This window comes from Belonocnema kinseyi, chromosome 5, assembly GCF_010883055.1.
Source record: "Belonocnema kinseyi isolate 2016_QV_RU_SX_M_011 chromosome 5, B_treatae_v1, whole genome shotgun sequence".
In the NCBI taxonomy this organism is placed as follows: domain Eukaryota; kingdom Metazoa; phylum Arthropoda; class Insecta; order Hymenoptera; family Cynipidae; genus Belonocnema; species Belonocnema kinseyi.
The window spans coordinates 67,443,056-67,451,268 of record NC_046661.1 but is presented as its reverse complement, the minus strand read 5'-3'; positions in this window follow the sequence as shown (position 1 = coordinate 67,451,268).

The window sequence follows — 8,213 nt, the reverse complement described above, 5'->3', positions numbered from 1 at the left end:
TTATTAACCGCGCAATAGTTCCGCGTGTCGCATATCTCGGCAGGTCCCGCAGCCAGTGCCTGTCTGTCGTTATCGCTTACTTGAGTTGCAACTTGCTGGAAAGAGAAACACTATTGTCAAAGCGGGAAATGGAAATAATTATCATTATGTATTGTTAACAGAAAAATGTATCGATATTTTTCGACACGATAGCATATCAATATGACCCGATATTTATCGATTTTGTTCTCATCTCTACACTAAACCACGGCCGCATATAGAAACCTTAGTTTAAGGACTCTAGAGTAGAGCCATGTGAGCATTTTAGGCTTTGGACCTCCAAGTGCTTCGCCCAGGTCGGTTTGCCATCTAGGATTAGGCCCAGATGTTTAATTGATATTGAAGTCGTCAGGCTCCTGTCTTATGGTAAAATACAGGAGAGTGAACGTTCAGCACTTTGTAGTTTCTCGTGAAAATGACCAGTCTCGGCTTCTCCGAATTTACCGTGAACCCTCCCTACCGAAAAGAATCTTTGAGTATATACTAAAAATTCTTTAGGTCAAAGAATCTCAGAGAAATTCTCCGCAGGCACTCAGGTAGATATTTTTAAAGGTCCAGGAAGCTCGTTTACGATCATAAATAACAAACAGAGATGCTATCTCAATAGAGTAGCCGATAGTCAAGGGTCCTTTGTTAAGCTTTCGGATTAAAATTTAGAAGTAGATTTTTTTAATTTCATAGTTAACAGCCTAAAACATAATAATTCCGAATCTATGGGTTTCGATGACTTCAGATATCTAACTTTTTTTTTGCTTAAAATTGGAATTAATAGAACGTATCTCGTAAATGGAACTAGATACGCCAAAAAAGACAACATTTTTGAATTAAACTAGAAAATTGTATATCTGTATATCAGTTATAATTATAAATAAGTATAATGAGAAAATTCATCAATTAAAAAAAGTGTTAATAATTTGAAGAGAAATTTTAAAAGGAAGAGCGGATTAGCCACGACCAACTACTGTAAATAACTCTGCCCGCCCGGTACGTGACGAATACAAAAGGAACATTATATTACCGTCGCACCACTCTTAAAAGGACCACTAAAAGGATCGTGAAAAGGACCCAAATCTCTCAAACTATCTCCGAGAATATTTTGTTTCAAATCGACTATGTTTATAGACTCAAATGGGCCAAGCTATTTCGCTAAAGAAAACTCAGAGATTTCTTTCGGTAGGGCTGAGCTATTTCACTCTATATCTGCGCTCTACAATGAGCATCGTCGACCTTGTAATACTCATCAACGTTTCTAGATAAGACCCCCTGACACGTGTTTTAGGGCAATGCTTGCCCTAAATAGTTTCGTCACTGGAGGGATGACGAACTCCATGTCTTTTTTAAGAGCACTGGATATTCGCCATTCGCCTAGATGATTTAAAGGGTCAGAAGGACCCAATGGCCTATTCCACCACCTTGATATCAACGACCTTTGCGGCGAAAGTCGAATCGGCCTTCCCCTTCTCTTGGCCCCAGTCTTCTACCTCTTGGTCAGTTCAAATTCGCTGAAAAGCCGGGAAGTGAACTTTCATCACGTGATTCAGCGTTGCTTTTCCATCTTCGACAAGCTCGCCATCATCGAGCCTAATGAGCCTGAGGCGAGCTTCCGGATTTTTTTCCAGGATCTTTTAGAGTTTCGCAATTCCTTGAATTATCTTATATTCCTCGAAGAAACCCCTCCAATCCTCCTGTTTATACATTCTTATATTTTTATTGTATTCATCCTGAGTCGTTTAATAGATGTTCCAATTTCTCCAGGTAGGTTTTCCACCATTCTGCTTCTTTCATTGATTCAATTGTGCTTGAAGGGCAATCGCTCTCAGATGATGTAGTGCAAGTCCTTTGCAGAAAATCTGCGACGTACTGTAACCTATCTTACTGTACCTATCTTACTGTAACCTATATTACCGTTTGTAATCTGGAATGTGGGATTATAACCCTGATTCAGAATCCCCAGTTTAGTGATATTCTCAGTATTTGATTAAAGCTCCCCCTTTGTCATTGATGTGTGTGCTCTCCGAAACCGTATGGTGGGAGTTTGCATCAGAGCCCAACAGCAGATGATTACTGTTTTTCTAGCAGTGCAAAATTACAGCCTCCACTTCTCTGCGAGACGGGGGCCCTCAGCATCGCCCGGTAAATTAGCCGAGGCGATAGACACCTCTAGCATTTCTCTGCTTCCGCCCATGAGTCTCACCTTGATAACTGTGAGATTCCTGGAATAGAGCTTAGGCACCAAGATTGCATCCATACCCTTGACGTCTATGCAAGGCCCTAGTGTTTTTTGCGCTGACCCTTATATATAGAGAGCCAGATCCTGCCAAACTACTAATTCTTTTCCTGTATGACCAAGGTTCTTGAGTTAAGGCAATCCCTGTCTGCACCATAGACATACGCTTGATTAGAACCCCAAGACACTTTTTCTGCGGTGCAAATTTATCTCCATCATTGAGATTTCCTGCTGGAAACGAAGACCTCATTATACGGATATAAAGAACAGCTTGTGCAGAGCCTCACTTGCAGGGAGCGGGTTTATATACTAAAAGTTTCAACCTGGTGTCCCAAAGTCTCTGTTAAGACCCCTCTTTTGTGACTCCACGTGTCGGCCTCGACTAAGGGGCACATGCCGGGGTGTTCAACGATTTGTTAACTCTGCTGCGTTGTAAACCTTGACACGGCGATCACAACATGGCCTGGGAGCATGAGAACTCGCGCTTTAGAAATTCCGAGAGCTTTACTCCCCAGAAAGATCGCTCCTTAATTTAGGCCCTGCAGACTAGAGTTCATCAGTTTCCCAGAGCAGCCACATGTCGCGATGCAGTCCTCTGGTTCACCATCTCCAGGTCTGTAGTCCGATTAGACCCTTCAGCCCTCCCATCAGCTAAAAGGTCACGCGATCTCCAGGGATAGCTCAAGATCAGTTGAATTTTGAAAAATTTATGGAGATTTTAAAAACTAAATATGAAATTTGTATTTTTAGAAATATAACTTCCTTTTACACATTGTGTAACACAATAACGAAGCCCTATTTTTTATCTAATTTGTTACAGTTTCAAATCTTTATACCTTTTTAATCATCAAAATCCTCAGATCCTAAAATCATGATTTTAAAACTACTAATTCCAAAAGTGAAAAGTAAAAAAGGTATTTGAAAGATCTCGGGGCATACGCACGTTAGTGCCAAAACTTACATTTTACAGAAGAAACAAACAACTGTCCAACTTTAATCAATTGTATTTTTTATTTTGTACAAAAAAGTACTTTCGAGCTATGAATTATGTTAGGTCTATTACATCACGAAAGGAAGATACAGGAAGGTAAATTTCTCCTCTGCGGACATCTCTAGCTTATAGTAATCGGTAAAAAATTTGAAAAGTTCTGGTTCTGTCCGGAGAACTCTTGATGAAATCTGTACGTTGAACAGCATGACTCATGTAATCGTGAGATTTAGATACAATTTAATATCTTCAATGGTTATATTTATAAAACAAAACGGCCAATAAATTTGATTATTTTTTATTACATCTAACTTATAACCCTCTTTTCACTGTTATTTTACATTGAAAATGTATAATAGCATACATGGTAAATTGTTTGAATCTTCTATTTGAACATTTATTATTTCAAGCATTTTAATTGATTGCGATTCTGAACATTTAATAATAGTTATTATGTTTATAATTTGTAATTCTGCAGTTTTATAAATTATTATTTCTGCTCGCATTGAAGTTCGGCATCACACTTTGAACTTTTTAATGTTTAGAATATTGATCTCCTATCTTAAGGAAAGCTTGCCTGGGCGGCGGGACTTTCTTGTACTAGTTTTCAACAGCAAAATTCTTAACAATTACTTCTAAATAAAATATCACAATCTTTGTTGGACAAATACATCAGAACAATTCTTCAACAATCTACCACCCTACTTGGATCAAAGATTTCAAAACTATTTGTCATAAAAACACGCTATACTAGTATTTACATCCTAATGTTAATTTTATTCAAAGTGTGATATAATGAAATGTCCAATTAGCTCATTTTCTTAAATTTTGGAAAAGGGGTGGTTTCGAACGAGGTAAGGTTTATGGTTTTGACAAAAACGACCATTTTACATTTTCAAATAGTAAAAATGATCATTTATCGATACCTTTGAGAACGTTACAAAAAATACAAACACAATCAGATCAGTAATTTTAACAGTTCTATAACATTGAAATCAGAATCTGCTTAAAATGCTAATTGTACTTAGTACTCCTGGACTTATGAATTTCTCACAATCAAAAATCAAGAAAAAATCGAATTTCACACTGTAGTTTTTTAAACTCAGATCTTAATAATCAACTAGCAATTCTTAGGAAAGTCTCCACCAAACTTTTATAACATTTAATTCAATTGCACAGGCCGACAATATTTTTTTTTCTCAAAACCCAGACACCAGACTATACTTTTCTGAAGGTGTTTGACGTGTTGAATCCGAATCTGGCCTCATAATTGCTCAAAGCCTGGTTTTTCTCAAGATATTCAAACCTAAAATTTCAGAAAATGTTGTTTTTGGAGACTAGATTACAAGGTGGGCTGATTTTTTCCTAAAATCTAGTCAAAGCATCTAAGGGTTTTGGAAATACTAATCTCAAGTCTGTGGTTAGAATGTCCAAATTCAAAATGGTGGATCCAATAGGGCGGCTATAGGTGCCACACTTTATATCGAGTTACTAAAAATTCCAAAAATTGCTTAAAAATGGTTATTCCCGAATTTTTGGTGTCGCTGATCTCAAATCTGTGGTCAGAATATCTAAATTCAAAATGGCGAATACAATGTTGCGGCTACACTTCATAGCGAGTTACTAAAATTTTAGAAAAGGGCTTGAAAATGGTTAGGGTGCTTTCACACGATTGCAGCCCTTATGAAAATAAGTATTGGATTTAATACTTTTTTCGCGAATAAATATTGGAAATATAATACTTTTTCGCGAAAAAAGTACTGGATCCAATACTTACCAATGCTTCTTTTTCATAAGGGAGATCAGCAGATTGCACATAGAAAGTCCCCAAGAGTAAAGAGATGGGAACTGTATATTCTGTTATCTATTTTTTTCACTCCTGCAAAGTTTCTGCATGCAATCTGCTGATCTGCAATCGTATGAAAGCGCCCTTACTTGTAGGTTTTTGGGGTCGCTGATCTCGAATCTGCGACTATGGAGTCTGGCAGCTGTAGTCGCCATATTGGATCCGTCATCTTGAATTTGGAAATTTTTACAGCAGACTCGAGGTCAGCAACCCCGAAAACCCGTGAGTAACCATTTTCATGCACTTTTTGGAATTTTCAGTAACTCGCTATGAAGTCCCTGGCAGACCACGTAAACAGAAAGGATACTCAACAGAGTATCCTTATAGTATCCACATAGTAATTCTACGTTAACTTTTCCATTAGAATGTCACGGAGCCCAGCCGATGAAAACGCACTGAAAAAGCAAAGAAAACACACTGGTCAATGCGTACTCAGTGCTGTTTTTTCGGTACTACCTGTGCCGTTAGTTTTCTATACCTGGGTTTTCCTTCCAGTGCCCATTTAAATTTTTAAACGGCTATTTCATCCAATAAATATTGTCTGTGAGGTAGTTGAAAAGGTGCGTTAGTAGTATATACTATAGTGTTAGTTAAAATCGGTGCGCTTATGTCAATGCGAATAGGCTACCAAGTAAACCAGCTAAAAGGGATTGAAAATCAAAATCTGGAAAATTTGGAAATTATCCACGAAAAGGTTAGAAATTCAGAATGTACGGGTTTCGATTATTTCAGATATCTAACTTTTTCTTTTGGATGTTTAAAATTGGAGTGAATACAACGTATCGCGTAAATGGAATGAGATACGCAAAAACAGAATTTTTTAATTCAAGTTCAAAGTAGTATATTAGTATATAAGTTATAATTATAAATATGTGTAATGAGAAAATTCATAAATTAAACAAAAGTATTAATAATTTGAAGAAAATTCTAAAGCGGGAGTCGGTTTGGTTGCGGCCAGGTACTGTAAATAACTCTACCCTCAGTGCGATTTAGGTGCTGAAAATCAGCAAAAATAGCCACTGAAAAACGCACTGGCGGCCCAGTGGTCATCGGAGAAAAGGAAAAACTGTTTCTAAGGAGTATAACATGAATGTGTTAGATGTGTGAAAAACTTTACCCCCACTCCCAAAACTGTCATAATAACTTTTGCAATTTTTTGGAAAAATCGAAAATTAAAAATTTGATCAAACAAAAAAATAATAAAAAATAAAACATTCTGTTTCGTGGTCTAACTATGCAAGTTACAAGTCACTCACAAAAGAGCTTAAAATTCCTAATTAATCATTTTTTATGGAACGCGTTGTTTTTATTTTAAGCTTCGTTTCAATATAAAAAAAACATTTGAATTAAAAAATTATTTTTGCAATAACAAAATAGTTTATTTATAGAAGGCAAACTCTTTAAATTATGAGAACAAGACAATGAAAATATGTCTGTTTCAATACCCATGCAAATAATGAATTGTAATAATATAAATTGATTGAAACGACACATTTTTCAGGGTAGCTGAGAATAAAATTTAGGAAAAAGCAACAAAAATATTAAATTATTCATTATAAATCAAATTTGTACTTTATTTTAGAATAACTGAATAAGCCATCCCGGGCCGAGGTACAAAAAAGAATGTAATATACATTCAATATAATATTGTTGAACGTAATGTAGCAAAGTTCGCATTTTGGGAGAAATCGAGGGCGAAGCACGAGGTACGTGATGAGAATGTGTTCGTTAAAGCCGAAGAAGCTTTAACAGAAGATAATTCGCAATCAACAAATTACAGTTTTGTCGATACTTTGACCTTTTATCTTAAAAAGTTTGTGCACAAACGTGGGGAAGTACAAAGACCGAGCATGCAGCGTGAAGTAAATAAATTATCGAGCGCGAAGCGCAGGAACCAAAAGTAGCGCACCCTAGACGAGCTGCAATTTGAAAGCGATAAGAACGTGCCCGCGCAACGGGAAGATTCTTTTTCTTTTAAGAGTTGAAGCAACTGTAAATTTTTTTCATGTTTCTTATTATTTTCAAGAATGAAAAACTTGTCACATCAAAGACTGCAAGTTTTCAAGTATTTTTGCTAATGAAATATATCCTTTGATCCGAACTCTTGAAATGTAAGCTAATAACTTGTTTTAGAGAAAATTTCGACTAATGAGTATTCATTTTATTATAAAAATTGAGTTCAAACTTAACAATTACTCAAATAATTAAATACAGCCGATAATTATTCGAGATTTTGTAATAAATTAAATGAGTTGCCCCCTTTCATATTTGTAAGCGAAAATGGAGTCATACTGTTTACATAAATAAGTTGATCTGGAATATTCCTTCCACTTTTACTGTTTCAATATGCATAATTTAATATTCATTTTAAAAATATTTTCTTTAATAGAATTCAAAGCACGCATTAGAGAAATTTTTAGGAATAGTATGGGTGAAAAGAAATTGGAGGACACCTTTTACATTACTGGTCTTACTTATAGGAGTACAAGTGTAAATCGTGGATATTATTGGATATTATTTTCACTCTTTCCACTTCAATTTAACATATATTTATTTATAAACAATATAATCTTTTTGGGACGCTTTGACATGGCTTAGGGTGCGCCAACCAAGGTGGGCGCAGCCGGGAACCCCCGGCTGCGCCCTCATGCGAGTCCGCCACTGTCTTCTTTTAGTAGCAGTTGATAGGCGTTACCCGCCGGTAACTAAGAATGTTGGCTAGGCGCTAGCAGGGACCCTGTAGTGAAAGACGCGACAAAGGCTATGTGGCGGGGGGAGTTGGAACGGAAGTTGGAGCCAGCGGTAGAAGGCGCGATGTATTTAAACGGTAACAAACACGACAAACACTAAGCATATCGAAGGTACCGAAGCGTGAAGCTATAGCAAATTTCAATAACTGTGCAGTATCTGCTGTTGAAACGAAAGTATCGCTTTATTCTCGCTCGACCAATCCGCACTCAGCTGCCGGTTTGGCGCATTCCTCACTACAGGGTCCCTATCCACTTCAACATGTCAACAAGCACTATTCGCATACCGAAGCGCGAAGCTGTAGTAAATTTTGGTATAGTATCTTGATTTTGAACGCAAGTGTCTCTCTCTTTTTGTTCGACCAA